This window comes from Equus caballus, chromosome 2 (genome assembly GCF_041296265.1).
Source record: "Equus caballus isolate H_3958 breed thoroughbred chromosome 2, TB-T2T, whole genome shotgun sequence".
Taxonomy (NCBI): Eukaryota; Metazoa; Chordata; class Mammalia; order Perissodactyla; family Equidae; genus Equus; species Equus caballus.
In genome coordinates, this window is record NC_091685.1 from 117,862,098 (window position 1) to 117,882,285 (window position 20,188).

The window sequence follows — 20,188 nt, forward strand, 5'->3', positions numbered from 1 at the left end:
TACATCATAAGTTTAGGTTATAAAAACCAACCAGGAAAGTGTTAACCAGGAAAGCATTTTTAAATCTAAACTGAATTTATCTTTTGTCCCTAAAATGATCAGAAATTTTTTTCGTCACATGAGAAAATTGAATTGACTGTATTTCGTATCACAGATTAGTGGTTCTCAAACTTCTCATGCATCAGAATCACGTGGAGAGCTTGTTAACACAGACTGTTGGGCCTGCCCTCACAGTCTGAGACTCTATAGATCTGAGATGGGTACAAGAATTTGCATTTCTAACAAATTCCCATGTGATGCTGATGCTGCTGCCAGGGACCATTTTGAGAATCACTGATAAAGTTTGCAGTTTTAAAAAAAGGAATTTTCTTTTTTAATACAGAAAATAGTAGTATTAAAATACTTTCAATATTTATCACATACCCAGTTTAAAAAAAATGTGTGTGTATATATATATATATATATATATATATATACACACACATACATCCCCTACAAGAATAAGGTGTGGGTTTCTTTTCCTGCAACTCCTCAAGACCAACTTGGTACCAGTTATTTCCATGCATCCACATCATAGGATAAACATTCAGCAAACAATAAGGAAGTTCTTTGTTTGGATTCTGATCTCATCCTCAAACAAATGAGAAAAGTTTCATCAATCACATAACTGAGATTGTATGAAGTTTTAAGTTCTGATAGATATTATGCTTTCTTTAAAAAACTGATGCTTGATTAAAATGCTTTTTTAATGTTTAATGCTTAATGATGCTTTTTTAAAACGTTTTGTTACAACTTTTTATAACTTTCTTTCATTGGGATTTTAATTAGTGGAATGCCACAGTGAATATGGAGGAAATTCAGATTAAATTTTCACCTTCTCCCACAGTGAGACAAATTCACATGTGGGGAAAACAGCTTTCAATACATCATTACTGAGAGATTCTTAAGGCTTCAGAAATGTACTGGAATCACAAAAAACCATGGGATTCTTTCCCCTACTTAAAAATATCCTTTCTTTAATATCACTAGCCTAAGTGGATTTTTAACATTATCTACATTAACATTATTAAGAGTTACAGAATAAATTCCCATGTGATGTCTTAAACTTGTTTTAGGACCAAGAATGTCTGGCCCAATATAAGCAAAAAACAAATCAAACAAAAAACAAAATTCTGGATATTTCCCCATTCAATTGGTTGGAAGTTCTCAAGAGTGAACAAATAACAAACTTCTCCACTGTTGTCTCATAAAATGCCAGGGTAGTAACCAAGAGGAGGGGGTTATGGAGTATTGGCTATATTATTCCCCAGAAGAGAAAGATTTTGGCAGTGTCTGCAGAAAGGCAGAATGCATCTTCCTGATGCTCCCTTACAGACAGGTAAAAACGTAGTTGTGTCTTCTAAGCATCTAGGACCATACCTGATATTCAACACAATGAAGCAAGTTCAGAGAAGTCTTCCATATATCATTGCCATTGTTACTAGTCTTGCAAGGATAATATAAATATACTTAATATGTTTGTTATGAAATGATACCAAATATTTTTTAAAATATGTATTTTCATCTAAAAAATAAATCAGAATCCCAACTTAAAAACTAAAGGTAACTGAGTCCAAGCCCTCCCATTTGTAGAGAAAGGGACAAGGTCTCTGCAGGGTGGTTGCCTAGCATCGCCTGACTGGTTGGTAGTTACTCATTGGCAGGGTCGGAACTATCACTCAGGTTTCCTGGGTCCTAATCCAGTCTCTTACCTGAACCATATAAAGACTCTCCAAAGATGCCACTGCCATATGTCAGATAACAGATCGACTTTTTCTTTAATTCTGGAATACACAAATCAAAATAGCTGTCTTCCAAAAGCCTTAATAAACTTTAAAGCCTTAAAACTTTATACGTAAAACCTCTAAATTTTATACGAGATGAAAAAAAAAACACCGTGTATTTTGGTTCTAAGGCAGAAGAGTTCTATCATATAATAGGCTGCTTGTCGAATGAATGGCTGAATTAATTCTTATTGTTACAGATGCTCACTATACAGACTTCCAGGAATTCAACATATCTGATTCAAAATGTCTTCCCTTCCATGCCGTTTTGGGCAGAGCAGTATGAGCAGGAATAGGAACAGGACTGCATTTAAGTACTATCCAAATGATAAGCTGAAGGATTTTTAGTGGGAAAAATCATAGTGAGAAAGCATAAAGCACTTAAGACCCACCTAGAGGCTGGACAACTAGTATAGAGGATGATTTGAATAAAATGACCAGATGGACAGACCCCTATCCCCGACTCACACTTCTACTCACATCCTTCTTCCCCACATTTGTAAGCCCATCACTAGGATCCCCCCTCTGAATTCCCCACCCAAGGCAGGGACATTCTCTCCAGAAGGGCAGACAGGTATAAGAGGAGAAAAAGAAAGAAAGAAAAGAGTGGGACAGCAAAAAGAGGGAGCAGGACAGCCAGAGGAGTGTGTTTCTGCATTCTGGGCACAGTTTAGAAATTTGAACAAAAAGTACATTCCAAAGCTTATGCTCACACAAGGTCTAACTGATCAAAATCACACAGTTACCTCTAAATGCTCTCAAGAATTATTTAAAACTGGCAAGTATCATCAGACATCACTTCTTCCACTTCTTAATAATCTTACCTAACCTGTTTATTTCTTCTCTTTTTTTTTTTTCTGGAGAGATTCCTTAAAATGTACTCTTATTCCTGTTCCCACTCCGACTGCCCTGCCCAGAGGAGACGGAAGGGGAGACATTGGGAACCAGAGAACTCCGGCAATCACCAAAGGAGGAAACAAGCACAGAAGAGGGACATAAAGAACTCTGCCTGGGTTGGTGCTTTGAATTAATTGTTATAAAAGGTCTTTGAGGGAGGGGTGGGGGGGAGCATGGGGAAAGGGGAAAAGGGGCAATTTGAATGCTTCCTAAGTCAGATCTTCCTGACGTGTGAATTCATTCTTCTCTCCATCTGGGGTCTCATGACATCAGGCATACTTATATTCAAACATAAGTGCAAAATAAAAAACGAATATAAATTTTATAATTAAGAGTTCAAAGGACCTATAATATGAACTTTCTATAGATCAAACATTTTTGTCTGTTTTGACTAAAGTATACAGCAGTCTATATAGGACATTTCATTTAAAGACAAAATAAGGGAACATTTCAAGTTTGAATGCTGCAGTTTTGGAGGAAAAAAAAGGAAGAAAGCATCAATATTCATACAGAAAATTAGGGAACTTACCTCCCTCACTGCCTTATGAGTCACTAAAGGCATCATTCAATTATGTTTGAATATCTTTTTTTTTTTCTGCTTTATCTCCCCAACCCCCCTCCCACCGTACATAGTTGTATATCTTAGTTGCAAGTCCTTTCAGTTGTGGGATGTGGGACGCCGCCTCAACATGGGCTGACGAGCGGTGCCATGTCCGCACCCAGGATCTGAACCCTGGGCTGCCACAGCGGAGCATGCGAGCTTAACCACTCGGCGACGGAGCCGGCCCCTATGTTTGAATATCTTATCTCTGATCAGCATGTTGTCCAAGGCACTATTGGGAAACTAGGCGAGAGTCCACCCTCTAAGAGCAGCAGACTCTCCTGAGAGGGAGAAGTAACACAATTACGTGTTAAAGGATCATCAACATTTGTAAGAAGGAAAGTCAAAAAAAAGAAAGAGACCAGGAAGGAATAGTCTGAGGTGGGACTAACCATGAGTGTCAAAACCCTGAAGGATGAGTATTTGAAAATCCAGAGGACAATTCAGGTGGGGAATGTCCTGAAGCAAAGGCCTCAAGGGATACATGGGACTGATCAATGGAACGCTGCTGGGGAGCACCAGGAAATAAACCAGGGTGATCTGAATGCAGCTGGGCAATAAAGAGCCCTGAAAGCCAGGATTTCCCATGTGAAAATGAATGGCACAGGCATGGAGGCGAATGGATCCCAACTGAGGGATGGAGAGGGGAAGGGATCAAAGGCCAAGGGAACAGTGAAAGAGTCATCGGTGCGGTCCTGAAGTGAAAGGGACCACACAGAGAACAGAAGGTGGATGGAAATCTCAACATGCGCAAGGTCTTCATGAAGAAGACAGTGATAGAATTAGAGACCAGACTGAATATCATGGACAAAGGCGAAGGTGGACTCCAAAATAGCAACAAAGTCTAGGCCTGAAGCCAGCCCTGCTGGTCCGGCGGGTAAGATCCCACGCTCTCACCATCATGGCCTGGGGTTGGTTTCCCAGTGACTGTGGCAGCTGCATGTTGCTGTGATGCTGAAAGCTATGCCGTGGGTATTTCAAATACCATCAAGGTCACCCATGAAAAAACTGGCCATGAAAACCCTATGAAGAGCAGCAGACCGCTGTGTGATAAAGTGCTGGAAGGGGAGAGGATGGCACTCTGCTGTCCACAGGGTCACTAAGGGTTGGAATCCATTCACCAGCACTAACAACTATGCCTGAAGACTGACACAGGTAGGTCAGACCTGAGTTTGGAAGTCGAGCTGGGAACTCTAGGTCTTGAGAGAGTACCTAGGAAGTTAGAGCTAGAACTACATCTATTTATATATAAAAGTCCATCCCATGAGCATGAATAACCATTCCAGAGGGTAAGGGGAAGGGCATCTCAACAAGTGGAAAGGAGTGTGTGGTGAGGAGTAAAGAGAGACTATGCAGAGTCATTGCAGTGGGGTCAAGGTTTCGGCAGGCAGGGAGCGCACCGCCCTAGGCAAGAAGCTGGGTTTTAAGGTGAAATCCCGGAGTCTGTCCTGGTGACCTCCGGAAGTTACTTAAGAGCTCTGCATCCCCAACTCATGGTTTGCAAACTGTGACTACCCACTGGACAGTGCTCAGGGGCAGAACGAGGATAAAATGATGGGATGTATGAGAAGGGATTTGCAAACTACAAAAAGGCTGCATGAATGTTAGCATTTTACTATTGTTCAAGGGAATTGAGTCTTTCCAAGGTAAAGCTAGTGTCAGAGACGGCAATTACAACATCTTCCACCAATATCCCTAGTAAAGATCAGCCCTGACCCGGCCGGGTGTTCCCCACTTTGGATGTTGAAGACCACAGGCGTTTGCTTGTTTCAATTAAACTCATTCTCAGATCAATAGCAGTTTCCTGCTCTAGGCACCCAGCTTACACAAAGCCCAGACAGGACACTGAAACACCTGTCCTTTCCCTCTTGTGTTTTTTTTCCTCCACTATTGTTTTTCCTTTCTCTCTCTCCACCTTGTTCTAATTCCCTATTTCTTATTTACTTCTTCCTCTTCCCCTCACTCTCACTTTACCTCCCTTAAGATATTTTCTCACAAATGCCTCCAGACTATTTTCGAAACCAGGAGAAAACAGAAACAGTGATTAGCATTAATATTCCTCAAAATAGTTTCACCCTTGACCTTATCCACAAATTTCACTGGCCCCCACTCCTTTTAAATAGACAGGCAAACCTGTCTGACTAGTTTTCCGCTAAGCCCTGCTCTCTTGATTGGCTGGTGAATACAGATGAACAGCAGGGACAGGAGCACACATGCAAAAGCCATGTAAAGCACAAGGGCCTTCTTCGCGGGAGAACCCACAGCCACCGAGGGCCTGCAGGGCCTGCTGTCACTGCCCAGTCCTAGAGCCACTCCTCCACTCCTTAAAGCAGGAAGGCAACACCACTGAATCATTCACCCCATCGCTTGGGGAAAAAAACTCTTCCTATGAGGCATTCTCTTCCAAAGTAAGGGATATTATGATGAGGATGAGGTACAGAGTCAGATTAAGCCCTTACCTTAAGTTCAGAAGTTTAAGAAATTCTGGTGGATGCAACAATACTCAAAATGCGGTACAGAGGTGGGCCCAGGTTTTGCTGTTGTTGTTGTTGTTGTGTGTGTGCTTAAGCAGAGCAGGAAAATCTGACTTTGCAAAACAGATCAATCAAAATAGGATTCTTTATAGAAAGATTCACTTTGATATCGCTTTAAATAGAAAAGTCTCGGGGTACATTTAAAATATGATATGCTTTAAAACTATTGTCCACTTTGTTTTTTTACCGTAAAGTATTTCAAACATACAGAATAGTATAAAGATTAATATAACAAACATCTGTATACCCATCACCCGTATTTAAAAAGTGTTAAAATTTTGCCGTATTTTCTTCAGGTGTTTTGAAAATTTTAAATTCTCTAATTATGATTATTTATAATTTATAAAAACTGAATTTTTATACAACTTTTCAGGCAAGTTAGAAAATTCAGGATATTATAGAAAATACAGCATATTGGTACATCTGATTCTACTTTCTTTTTAAAAAATTTTCAAATTAATGGGAACATATTGAAACTAAAACGCTTCACTTGGAGGAAAATCAGCCCCATGGCGATTACTTATTCAAGAAAGTTACAGCCAATGTAATAGCTAAAAAATTGTGACTCGATGTCTTAAAAATATTTCAAGTAATAAATTTCTTCAAAAAAGAATAGAAAAGTGAAAAATAATTTTACAGCAATATTCCAAAATCGAGCCAATATTTACCAAATCATTATAAGGTAAATTTATTTAGTGAACTAGAGTATCTGCAGATGCATTTCTGTTATCGAAATCAAGTCAAGGGAAACTGATTATACCTTCAAAATAAAACCAATATAGTGATTATTTCAATTATTAACAATTCAGATACATAGCACAAAGCTATGAGCAAAACACACAGTGTCTCTGAAATGCTCCTAACTACACATTCTTTCCATTGAGTCCAAATGTTTTAATACTCACACAAATTTCCAGCCAGAAAGTAGAAACTGACCTAGGCGGTCCTAAATACCCTGCCGAAATTCAGAAATCCAAAGGTTCCATTTTTGTTGGGCTCTGCACCCCTAAATGCTCACCTAAGTGTGGCACCCGTGTCTACGTCAGTTTCAACCTGGCATTTGTCATCTCTGTCAGGGACTGCTGAGCAGGGACAGAATACAGTCTAAGACTGAGCTGCTGAATCACAACACGGACCCCTCAGAAGCCCCAAGTGAAAATCACGTGCCTGGGTGAAAATCACGTGCATAGACCACCAGGCTCTGAAGGAACGGGACCACCGCACACGGTGTGGGAGTCAGCCCATGGTCACAGAGCACTGCAACTCAACTCCACAACAGAGAGGGCCTGACAACAAAAAGAGTGGCCAGAGAACTTCAGGTAAAGAACATCATCAACGACGAAAACTACAGGAATAATGGATTTCAGTTCACCTTAAAAATAACGAACATCTAATTTCATTTTACTCAAAAAACAATTACTGGGTGTCCTAAAAACTATGTACTGCTCTAAGTACTATATAAACAAACAATAAGTGGTGAATAACAATAAGTATGTATTGAAACAGACATAATAATTTGAACTAAAATAAAATAATAGATATTACTTATAATCAATTAACCACCAATATTCCTTGCAACCAAGTAGTCAACAATATGCACTATGCTCAATTGTTGATTGCTTCCCAAACCAGTTCATATACGTAAACATTTTATCAAAATACCCACTAATCATAGGGGGAAAAAATTCATATACATATTAAAATAGAAATCTAATTTTAGATGTGTGTCTCTAATACCAAGCATTACTTCATCCAAATAGAGAACATTCTAAGGAAAAAAGTAGGTATTTTTAAATATTACTATAGGACTGTCAATTAAAAAAAAGTCTACGAATCAGTCCTTCCTCTATTACACAGGTTATAACTGCTTTCCATAGCGTTGATTTTTAAGACCTCAAAAGAAATGGAAGTGCCTTCTGAATCATCAAATATTTATATTTTGTTCAGTTGTAATATCACCTATGTTTCTCTTTTCAGATTCGTTTAAAATGAATCAACTTTGTCCTTATTAGATTATCTAAGAAACTAGAACTCACAATACCAAGAATCCTTTAAACAAGACATTAAAAATTGGATTTGAGGGCCGGCCCAGTGGCGCGGTGGTTAAGTTCGCATGTTCCACTTTGGTGGCCTGGGGTTCATCGGTTCGGATCCCGGTGCGGACATGGCACGGCTTGGCACACCATGCTGTGCTGGGCATCCCACATATAAAGTGGAGAAAGACGAGCACCGATGTTAGCTCAAGGCCAGTCTTCCTCAGCAAAAAGAGGAGGATTGGCAGTAGTTGGCTCAGGGCTAATCTTCCTCAAAAAAAAAAATTTGATTTGATTACCAGATGCTTCTAAAGGATGAGGGTTTTGCTAAGGACCCCTCCAGGCTGTGGAAGCCTGGCTGGTGCTGAGGAACCTGCCATCTCCCCAGGCTCTCCATGCAACTCATCCCTCTCTGTTCAATGGCTCTCTGCTCTCTTCAAAACTGTCAAATGCCCCTATTCCACTGGCTTCTTCCCCAAAGCCTATAAATGTGATCAAGTTTTCATCTTAAGTCTATCTTTTAATCATTCTCCCTAAACCCTGAGAGCAAGTAGTGCTGAGAGCAATACTCTCCACAGACCTCACCAACCACTGGATAAATCCAAGTTGTGCTTTTCATAAAAACAGCTAGCATTTATGGAACACAAACCAGTAACCTTCTGGGCACCGCGCGTGACAGACTTTGTCTCCTTTGATCCTCAGAGTAGCCCTAGGAGGCAGGCACTATGATCCTCATTTTGCAATGACGAAAGGGCACTAAACTCTGGGTTAAGGTCACAGAGCCAGTCAGGGCAGAACCAGGACAGTCTAACACCCCCCGTTTTACCCCTTGACCTCTCACTTCTTGAAATTCTTCCCTCCTTCAGCTACCAAAAGCTGCTCCCCCTAATTCTCCTCCCGCCTTTCCCTCTGTACCTTCCCATTCTTCACTGTGCCCTATTTCCCTACCCAACTCTTAAATTGTAGGATCTCCCCAGGCCTCTATTTCCCGCTTATTCTTTGTACCCGCACTGGAAGAGCTATCGACTTCCTCTTCTTTTTTCTTTTTTTTTTTACAACCACCTGTATGCTGGAAACTGCTAATTCAGTCTGAGCATCCATCCATCCGTTCATCTACCTACCTATCGAGCCCAGACCTCTCTGCAATGATCCCTCGGACGCTCGTCTCCAGCTGGATTTTCTATAAGCACTTCAGAGTCTACATGTCCAAAAGTGAATGCCATCATCTGTGCTCCTCAAACCTGCCCATCCTTTAAAGTCCCTATCCCACCCTCCCGTACCACCCACCATCTAATCAGTCCCCTAATCCTAGAGATTCTACCACCTTAACATCTGTGTGGCCAAACCCTTTTCTTCATCTCACTGCTACCACTTTGGTACAAGGTCCTCAACTCTCTTCACAAGATTACCCCAATACCTTCTAAACTGCCATTCCTGTCTCCCATTCCTCAGATGCATCCTTCTAGATTGCTATGAGAACCGTCCTCCCATCATATCACTCCTTTGTTTACAACAACCTGGAACAGAAAATGATCCACACTCCTTAGGATGGCAAACAGCAATCCAGGATCTTGCCCCTGCCTACAGTGACTCATCTTTTATGTCACCGTCTCCATGAAGGCTCTTTAGTCTTCCGTCCCTATGTAGAAGTGGCCACTCCAGATGCCTGTTCAGGGCCCTCTGTGCATATCTCCATCACAGCACTCACAGAACTTAGAGCACTCTATCGTACTTACGGAAACTAACTTGTTTTCTATCTATTTCACCCCTTTAAACCCAGAGCCCTTCCAGGGTCTTATGTATCTGCATATGCCCAGAGCACAAGAGCACAGAGCCCAAAACATGGTGTGCTTTTAATAAATACTTGTTGAATAAAAGAATAAATGTGTGTGACATGCTTTAGATTAAGAAGATATGATTACCGCTGTTTCCAAGACTAAATTAAACTACTTTATTCAAACTAATTTAATTATGTACCTCTTCCATAGGTAGGTATGCAAAATAATATGGAAATGATACACCAAGGCTCAAGTCTGGTTATCAGGATTATCAAAACACACTTATTCCTGGCTTCCAGAGTAGGAAAACATTACCAACATTACATGTGGCTAGTGAGCTTCAATGGCAGAAAGTGGTATGTAAAATATCATAGTACACATATTCCTAAACAAAGACAATCTGGGCCTACCATAAAAAAAGTAAACTTTTTTTAAGGGCTGCTTCAATTTCTCAGAAAAGCACAGATTTTCCAGAAGACTAAACTGTCTAAAATTAAGACACCCTTCTAAAGGTCTCATATACAAAATTTTCTATTAAAAAAACACATTAAAACCATTTATATAGAAGTCACCCTTCTAGGAACCTCAACCATTCAGCTCACGATCCAGCCTAGAAATAAAGCATGAGGACAGGAAGTATCTGTGACAAAGTCCACAGGCTTTATAGTCAGGCAATAGTCCACATCATTTCACAGAAAAAAAGACAACAGATAATACAGCAGCAGGGCCCGCTCACAGCCTGACAGCAGAAAGTGATAGCTGATAACAGAAAGAGGACCCAGAAACACCATAAAAAGAAGAATAGTACTTCTGTCTCCATTCTAGTATTTCATCCAGGCAGGCTGAGACCATTTACCATAAACAACAACTCTATACACCTCAAGGAATAGCACTATTCAGTTCTTTATGAATTCACGTTCATAAAGACAACCCAACAAAAAAATGAACTTAGATCCAAGGGAGCAAAGAAGAGTGCAAGATTTAAAAATTGCTTATTTGTTTCAATAGCTAACTTTTTTTTGTTTTAGTAATTAATAGAGTAAAAGGTCAGCTATTTAGAAAATATTCTCATGTAAATAAGCAACAATCCAGATGGAGTCAAATAAATGAGATATTATACATTGCAAAAACAAAAGTTCTTACCCTCCCGGTTTCCTTCGGAAATCTAGTGTGAGTTAAACAGCATTAAATCAGTATTATTTGATAAATACCTTTGAAAAGGAGTTTCAGAATTGAGAGTGTGATTATTTTCTTCGTCATCAATATTTAAATGGTAATTAAGCTGATGGTTATTCACAAGGTACCATGAAATGTTTTGTTATTTAAATTAAATGTGAACAAACTCTTTATACAAAGAAGAGGTTTTACAAAAAACAAATTCTGTTATAAATATCTCTACTACATCCATTGGTTTACTTATTCTAATATGTGTACCAGACGTTAATACAACAAGCATAAAGCTCTGGAAATTTCAGATCTAAAAAGAGTTCAAATCTTTACAGTAGTATTACCCAGAAAAAGTCAGAAGCATAGTTTCTACTCAGTTATGCCCAAGGTACTAATCCACTATCAAGCTTTGACCAGACCCTCCTATAGCAGTAAATCACACTACACTAGATGTTAACTTTACCCCGTGGGTGGTGGGCAAATCAAACAATATTAGAGTCTATCCCTCGGGAATTATCTAGAATAGTTGCCGAACAGAGACACATTCCTAAAACAAAACTTCAAACTACCAGGACATAGTTTCTATAGGAGAGAATTATGTCTGTTGTTTCCCTCTCCGAGACAGAAAAAAACACAGACTGATTTATGATTCAATTCAAATAACACAAAGTTTTGGACTCTTCAATTAATTTAAAAATCTCCAAGGAACAAAGTGTGATTACTTCTACTACTAGTAAAATACCAATTAAAAAGCACTCTCTATCCTCCTTTCAATGGCAGTGTGGGGATGTGTAGAGATAAAGCACACCAATTCCAAGCGGAGACTTCTTTTGAACACGAAATTATCAGAAATAGAAAAAGCAGCACACTTGGCATCTAGCCAAACTGCCACACCTACATGTCATTAATCTTGTAAAACTCATTATACAAGGTGACAGCCTGAGGGGACTGAGGGTTTTTAGAGGGGTAGTGGTTTTTTTCATCTTTCCTGGGTGGAAACTAACTGAAATAAAATGCCATCTCTATTACTAACAATGGCTCATAATGGAGGAGACTCTCCGGTCATGCCTGATTAAGAATGCCACCCCCCCCCCCAACCCCCCTCGTGAATCGCCCTCTTCCCTTTAAGAAGGACTAGTTAACACAATCTAGCCTTCGAGTTAGTTTTCGAGTCTCAAAAGTTTTCCCACCTTCTCCCCACCCCCGCTCCCCCGGGGGATGCTTTAAGGTGACGGAGGCCGGCGGTACAGGTACAGGTACCGGGGTGGTCCTGTCCCCAAGGAAGCGCTGCAGAGCAGCACGTTCACCGTACTCTACTTTATAAACCCTCAGTTAAACCAGTGAGTTTATACATACAGATTAGTCACCCCTCGCCACCTCTGACTGTCCTTTTGCCCGGCCGCACTGCATATACTCGCGCCCTTCGATGCGGTTTGCCTCCTACAGCCCCACACCAGGCATCCCAGGCCCCCTCGCCGCTCCTCCGGCCCGTGGAAGGCGCCCTACTTCCTGCAGCGCGTCCTTCTCTCACCTCCTCTCCAACCCCGCGGCCCGCACACGCTTCTCTCATACCAGGGCGCGCCGTGTGCTTCCCCCATCCGCGCGGGAACCCGCGCGCGACCCTGCCACCAGTGTCCCTTCCTGGGGGACACGCGGGCATGTGGGCTCCGGAGGGCGCTGAAAGGTCCCAGTATGTGTATCTGTACAGCCCCGAGACAATCCCCACCCCCAATGCACCCACCTCTAGTTGCCCCTCAGGGAGAGGACGAAGTAGAGGAGAGTTGGAGAGGTCCGGAAGCACCTCCCGGTCCCCCATCCCTGCCCAGCAGCGGGCTCTGGCCTTGGGGCTCCGCGGTGCCCATGCCTCCAGGGTCAAGTGCAAGGTCCTCCGCCGGATCCGCGCCCGGTTATCCCCTTCCTCCTCGACCACGCACGATCGCGAGAGCACCCTCAAACGGGTGCCATATGGAAGAGAAAGGAGTGCCTGCGCGATCCGGGGCAGCCTGGAAAGACCACCTTTACACTCCCCCAACCCCCCGCCTTCTCCCTACCCTCCTCCCACCCTATTCCCTAACTCCCTCAGCCCAACCCCATCCGCACTTTCCGATCCCTACCCCCGCCCCTGGGTCGCAGCCATTCGCCCAGCACTCACCTCCGGGAGCAAACAACGCCCCTCTCCTCCTCCCAGCCCGCCCCCCTTCCACCAGCTGGAACGGCGTGGTCCCTCCGCTTACCTCGGCTTTCGGCTGCTGCGCGTGAGTTTGAGTGTGTCTCTGCCGCGTAATTGTATCCGGGGACAGAAGGGACCCGTGTTTGTGCGCTGGATCAGGTGTCGCCGCCTTCGGTGGTTCGGGGGCGTGAGGGAGGCTGCAGAGTTAGTGTGTTAGCTTAGAACGGACTCTCTTGACTCACAATTGATGGCAAAGCTTGAACCGTGCCCTCCCTCGGGTCCGCAGCGCGCCTGCTCCTCCGCCGCTCCCCGCGGGTGGCCAGAGCCCCCCCCCAGCCGCGCCCCGCCCCGCGCGTGGCGAGCCGAGCTGGAGCGCGCCCCTCTCGTCCCAAGCCTGGGTCAGCGGGGCACGCCGCGGGCGCCACGCGCTCAGCCTCGCATCACACGCCCGGGGCTGCGAGCGCCTCCCGCTCCCCGGCCCGGGGCATGGATGCGGACGCGCCTTCGTGCCACGCGCTCGCTGGCGGCCGAGGAGCCGCGTCCTGGGACGGGGATGCTCGGCTGCGGAGCGGCGGGCGGGCTGGAACGCTTCCGAGCCCTCCCGTGGCGCTCGAGCTGGGAACCCTGGGACTGGCACGTGGCCCCGCCCCCTGTCCCCCCTGCAGGGCGTGCCCTGTGCCCTCATGCCACCACCAGTCTGGTCTCGGTGCCGCCTTTTTTCATCACGCCAGCGCAGCGCCAGTCTGCGTGGTGGTAGCCTTCTCTCATCTTCCCAGCCTCCTAGCCTGCCTCACTCCTCCCGAACCCATTAAAAAGTTGAACTTGGGCGAAGAGGTGGAGGAGACAGGCGAAAGAAAGGGTGGGGGCGCTTAGGGGATCAGGCACCTGCCTCGTGCGTGAAGCGTCAAGCGTTAGAAAACGCGAATTTGGGGATCCCAGAAAAAGTAATTGGGTTGCTGGGCTCAGTAACATCCCCCCTCCTCGTGCTGAAAGGGCCATTTATGCTTTGTTTGGTTGAGCCTGTGGCGACTTTATCTGACTAATCTGTGTTTGCCAGCAGCAGATCCTTGCCAAGTTAGCGTTCTGGCCAGGAAGCAACTTTGTGCGTACCCAGGCTTGCTGGAGCCGCCTTCGTGTGGCACCTCAGACCTTAGAGGCCAAGCGCCTTTAAGAGTCTCATGGTAGATTGTATTGTTCCTGGGAACCAGGAAAATCCAATAGTGTTGTTCAGTTTTCCTCTGTGCCTGATTGGCATTGTATTCAGTAAATATATGTACGACGCGAACGGAATTGTTTACGTTCCAACTTTCAGAAAGGCAAAAATCGTGTTGGTCTTACACTGCAGACGCTGAGATGCCGCCCCTGCACACAAACGTTAAACGTTTAAACACTGGAAGTCACAAAATGACAAGTCAGGCCATGCTTTCCTTGTTCCAAACTGAATTTTAGAAAGAGGTTGGGACTTTCTGCCCTTAGATAAGAAAATGAAAATTATTTTATTGTATATATTATTAATGATAAATAGGAAAAAACACTAACATGCACCATTGTTTCTATTTTTGATAAATGCAGGGTCTAAAGTCCATAAACTAAAGAATGTTCACCGATGGAGAAACTTTCAGATGCCAGTTTGAAAGAATGTGCTTTCCTTCTTTGCAGACTAGAAATTTGAATATTTCCCCAGCCTTTGAACTTGACCTGAGGAGATTACCATCCTCTATATTTCTTATTTAAATTGCATTAGAAAAACCTAAAAATAAACATTAAACATAACAGATAATATGACAAAAGAGAATTGCTTCAAACTATTCAAGCAATTGTAAGTTGTTTTAATAATGCATGTATAAATATTTGGTTAAGAAAAGATTAGAAATTAAGCAAAAATTCTTTTATTTTATGAATCTTTCTAAAATTTGTGTCACATCCCTATGCTTAATAAAATCATGTAAACTGACCATGTAAGATTTTTGTCAGACTTTTGCAAAAAAGATGCATTATGTGTGAATATGTCCATGTTTTTTATTTCTAGTCTGTCTCTATTGCCTTCCACATCTTAATATAATGCTTATTGAATTTTCACAGCAAAGAACATTCCATAACTTAAAACAAAGTAAGTCAATCATTGTATAACTAGTTCAATTACATTTTTGGAGCTTGAAATTATAAAAGAAATTGATGAGGTTCTCTCTTTTTTAAAAAATCTACTAGCACCTAGCACTCATTTTTCACTGAATGACTGGAGAAATGAAAGCATTTGCTACTTCTGTAAGGTAGAATGCACATTTTTCATGTTTAATCCATCTTCCAAACTCCCATTCAGATTCACACAAAATCCTTCCTGTCATCTTTAGTTTATAGTATGTTGAATTGGACAGCATATGTGTAGTCAGGAAGTTCTAGCCAATATCAAGTATAATGTTAAAATCCCCTCATTTCCGTAGACCACGTGTATCGGTATACTTGGTCGTTAATTTTTTCAAAATGTTTGTTATTATTCTTCATCCAGCGAGGTCCATATGATTTTATTGCAAAATAAACAATAACCCATGAGACATGCTAGCTTAGCCTGGTGATTATTAACTATGAACTCTGGAATCAGACTTCCTAAAATTGAACTTTAATCAGTTGTTAATGACACAGTTTTCTGCCAAGTGACCCTTAACATAAACCATGCAATGTAGAATACAGCAGAATGGAGTTAAGTTCAATCATGGGGAGAAATGTGGGTGGCTGTACCTTCCAAAGCCTCTTTGCTAACAGTCCCAAATATATGACTATCTTGCAATGGGGCACCGGGTGACTGAAAACATCACTGATGTCACAAACCAGGCCTTTGAGCTCTGCTAAATCCCCTTGAAATGTGATTGTCTATTTTGGAGCTCTGAGGAGCATAGAATCTGAATTTATACAAAGACTCAGGTCTAACTTGATGCTGCTGTCCATGATAATAGTAGTGATTATTATGGCTTCTACTTGAGGTTTCAAAGTGTATTCCAGCCACAATGCTAAATAGTTAGCAAGACTGATCTCATTTAATCCTTGAAAGATCCTGGAGGTAGGTACTACTCTTTTCCTTGTTGAAGGTTGAGTAGCAGAGGCTTTAGGGAGTAAAACTTACCCAAGGTCACAGCTGGAGAGTGGCAAAACTGGGAACTGAATTGAAGTCTGTCTCAGTCAACAATCATGCCCTGAATGACTAGGGCTATTCAGACTGGGTCTCCTAGTGCACCGTAAATCTCCATCAGAGAAAAAGTTGAAATACATAAATCCAACTTGGCCGTGGGGAGCCCTGGAAATTCAAGAAGCACGTAACGCACCCAGTCTACCTTGCTTGTGTCTCCTCTTTTACCCCAGAACAGCTGCTTCATAAGCAAGTCGCAGTACAAAAATGCTCCGTGATAAGAGGAGCTTAATTTTCTATGTATCCATTTTTTTTTTTTTTTTTTTTGCTGGGGAAGAGTCACCCTGAGCTAACATCTGTTGCCCATATTCCTCCTTTTTTTTCCCCTCCCCAAAGCCACAGTGCATAGTTGTATATTCTAGTTGTAAGTCCTTCTAGTTCTTCTGTGTCAGCCGCCGCCACAGCATGGCTGCTGACAGACTAGTGGTGTGGTTCTGCAACGGGGAAACAACCTCAGGCCGTTGAAACAGAGCGCGCTGAACTTTAACCACTAGGCCATCAAGGCTGGCTCGCTATGTATCCAATTTAAAATTTTTTCTATTATTTTGTTTTAATTTCTGATTCCCGTGGACCCTGACTTGCTGTATTTATAAGAACACTAAACTTGAGAGCAAACAGAAAGAAGATCATGCACAAAGTCCGTAACATAAAGGGACACAGCATCGCATCCTCACTTTCTCCTTTTGGCTCTTTCCTTTTTCCTTTCACTTCATCTCTTATTTTCTTCCAAACATCAGCTTCTTGCTTTCCAGTTTCAACTGTGCTTACCTGCCGTACTCATGTTTTTTTATATATGCAAATTAATTTGCTTCACGTTTAAGTTTTAATGTGTGAAAATAATTTTTTTCATTTTTTACTATAATTCTGTTTTATTATGCATTATAGACGGCATTAGAAAATGTTGATCAATGGATCAAATTGTAACAGAGAAGAATGATAAAGGAATAAAGATCTCCAGAACTGTAGAAGTGATGGAGATGGCTAGATCACCTGACAACTTTTAGATTCTCATCAAAAGATATATATTTTTTAAATTATCATATAAAGGGCAAGCCAAAAAAATAGCTTACATGATAGTAGACATCATTAGCTTATTTATATGTCCTTATAAAGCAGAATTTATTTTCATGATTAGAAAATGTCATCAATGAAACTTTGCTCTCTAATCTAGTACCCAATAAGTGAAATCTTTTTAAATAATTTATAAAACTTCATGATGAACTCTGTTCAGAGCCAGTTGTAGAAAACTTATGGAAATAGCAAATCTGTCTTAGGGACTTTGGCCTTTCAGAATTGGAAAGCCTGCTCTACTGGATTCTTATATAGCCCTATGCTGAGTCTCTGCCAGTGAGACCAGCCAGGCTTTTCAAGGAGAGTCAGGTGGTACTATATGACATCAAAGCTAAGGCTGTGTCCACAACAGCTTCCTGTCCTACCCATTTTGGAGGTGTTACTTACCACAGCCTTTCTGTGTTTGGCTTGTAATGCCGCCTGGGAATAAAGAGCTTCATAATATATTACAATTATGGCACCATAACTTGTTTGACCTAAATATATTGCAGGCTCCAAGCAATACCAACTAGTTCTAATAGTCCAGCACTGGGTGAATGAGGTCACGTTCACCATACTGGCTTTATACTTTTATAGATGCTTATCTTTGCCCATATCTTTTTGTTAATCACCCTTCCACAGCAGCTCTCAGATCCATTGAACATAACTCTAAAATATCAAAACTTCCTGACCTGAATTACATCCCCCAGGAACCAGGGTCTGTGTGCTTCCCCAAATAAACATTAATTTATCTGTATAGTCAACTTGCATTTACTGGGAAGGATAAAGATGACCCCCAGAATCCACAATTCTTTTTTAGGATTATACTCTCTGCCTTTTAACATAAAGAACTAACTGTATTGTTTTCAAAGAAGAAATGAGGGGCCAGCCCGGTGACGCGGTAGTTAAGTACACACAGTCTGCTTTGGCGGCCCAGGATTTGCTGGTTCGGATCCTGGGTGCAGACATGGCACTGCTTGCCAAACCATGCTGTGGTAGGCATCCCACATATAAAGTAGAGAAAGATGCACACGGATGTTAGCTCAGGTCCAGTCTTCCTCAGCAAAAAGAGGAGGATTGGCAGCAGATGTTAGCTCAGGGCTAATCTTCCTCAAAAAAAAAAAAAAAAAACACAAGAAGAGATGAGGGATTTGCCCTGGCAGATTGGCTTAAGCAGCATTTTGTGACTCTTATTTCATGTGGTTATCTTAAAATCATGGTGCTTCAGTAGTCACTTTTTCAAGTCACCTTTAGCTCCCAGATAGCTATTACCTGTGTGTCTGCTCATAAGTGTCAGCCCTAAGCCTGACCCTCCCAGGTCTGCAAAGAAAGATTCTGCATCAATGAAAGGACTTTGCCCCAGGGTTCAGACTTTTCGTTATGTTACCTGTGTGTATTTTACTTTATGGTTGGAGTCCTGTTTTCAGTATCTCTGTTCTCTCCTTATTTTCCATTCATTGTCCCCCTTACTTTTTTGTTGTTGTTGTTGAGGAACATTGGCCCTGAGCTAACATCTGTGCCTGTCTTGCTCTATTTTTTGTATGTGGGTCACCACCACAGCATTATTTGATGAGGGGTGTGTAAGTCCACACCCAGGATTGGAACCTGTGAACCCTGGGCCACTGACACGGAGCTTGTGAACTTAACCACTTTGCCACTGGGCTGGCCCCCAGTTGTCTCCCTTACTTTTGTGTAATAAAGAACTATGGTGTAGGGGCTGGCCCCGTGGCCGAGTGGTTAAGTTCGCGCGCTCCGCTGCAAGAGGCCCAGTGTTTCGTTGGTTTGAATCCTGGGCGTGGACATGGCACTGCTCATCAGACCACGCTGAGGCAGCGTCCCACATGCCACAACTAGAAGGACCCACAACGAAGAATATACAACTATGTACTGGGGGGCTTTGGGGAGAAAAAGGAAAAAATAAAATCTTTAAAAAAAAAAAAAAAAGAACTATGGTGTAGTAAATAAACTGTCTGAAGGAACAGCTGATAAAAATGGCAAGCCAGGTAGAAAAAAACCTAGTCAGTGACGGCATATTTCTAGAATGAGAGGATTTCAAGATTGTGCGGGTCTTTCCAGGGTGTAATTAGAAGTCGAGGTTTTCTTACTCTCAAGCAGATAGACTACTTTTAAAATTGTTTTTCAAATGTGATTGCTAATTAAATGATGTCCCTACTTCTATTTATTAATTCCTTATCCTTTCATCCAAAAATAATCCTCTCTACCAGACCGTATTCCCCAAACCACTTGATTAAATACTTCCGTACCATTCAGACGTACGTAGGTTTTCAGAAACCTGTCCTAACCCTGATCAAGTAGAAATTTTCACAAAACACAGATGGAATGAGATGGCTTCCTCAGTTTGTGCTTTTACATAACCTCTCGGTTTCAAACAAAAATTAATGACTGATAGAATAGAAAAGGAAAAACACACCAATTAGACACAGAGGAATTAAGAAACAAGGTAAACATCTTCCTGAACTAGAAATAGAACAGAAATGCAGAGCAGGGAGCCAAGGTGAGGCCAAGGGTTGTGACTTCTGGGACTGGACACAGATGGTGGTCTTGGGACTAAAGGTGCTTGTAGCAGACAGATCCCAGGGTAAGCCCGTGATTCTCACCTCCTGGCATCATGCTCTCCATAGTTCTCTCCCTTTGTGTGTAGGTGGGACCTTGACTTGCTTCTAGCCATTAGAATATGGCAAAGGTAAAGGAATTTTTCGCATGTAGTTAAGACCCCAAATCTAGTGATGATGCATCAATCAAAAGGGAGAGTATCCTGGGTGGGTATGATTTAAGGGTATCCGAAAAAGCCCTTACAGAAGAGGGGGGCCCTCCCTGAGAAGAGAGACTCTCCCAGCAGGCTTGATGAAATAAGTGGCCTTGTTGGGAAGTCCTCATGGCAGAGAACTGTGGGCAGCTTCTAGGACCTGAGAGGGGCTTCTAACCAACTGCCA

At 42.3% G+C, this 20,188-nt stretch overlaps 1 protein-coding gene across 2 annotated transcripts in view; it reads right to left on the reverse strand.

Annotated features, from left to right (window-relative positions):
- The window catches only part of UGT8 (UDP glycosyltransferase 8), an 80,375-nt gene extending 66,714 nt beyond the window's left edge, over window positions 1-13,661 (reverse strand). Inside the window, exon 1 of one of the 2 annotated variants that reach the window (XM_023636653.2) lies at window positions 13,068-13,661. The gene's annotated coding sequence lies outside the window, so the exon portion shown is untranslated. Of the gene's footprint in view, window positions 1-12,574; window positions 12,977-13,067 lie in introns of those variants that run through there. The other variant, XM_023636654.2, reaches the window with a different exon arrangement.
- Between the last annotated feature and the right edge of the window lie 6,527 nt (window positions 13,662-20,188).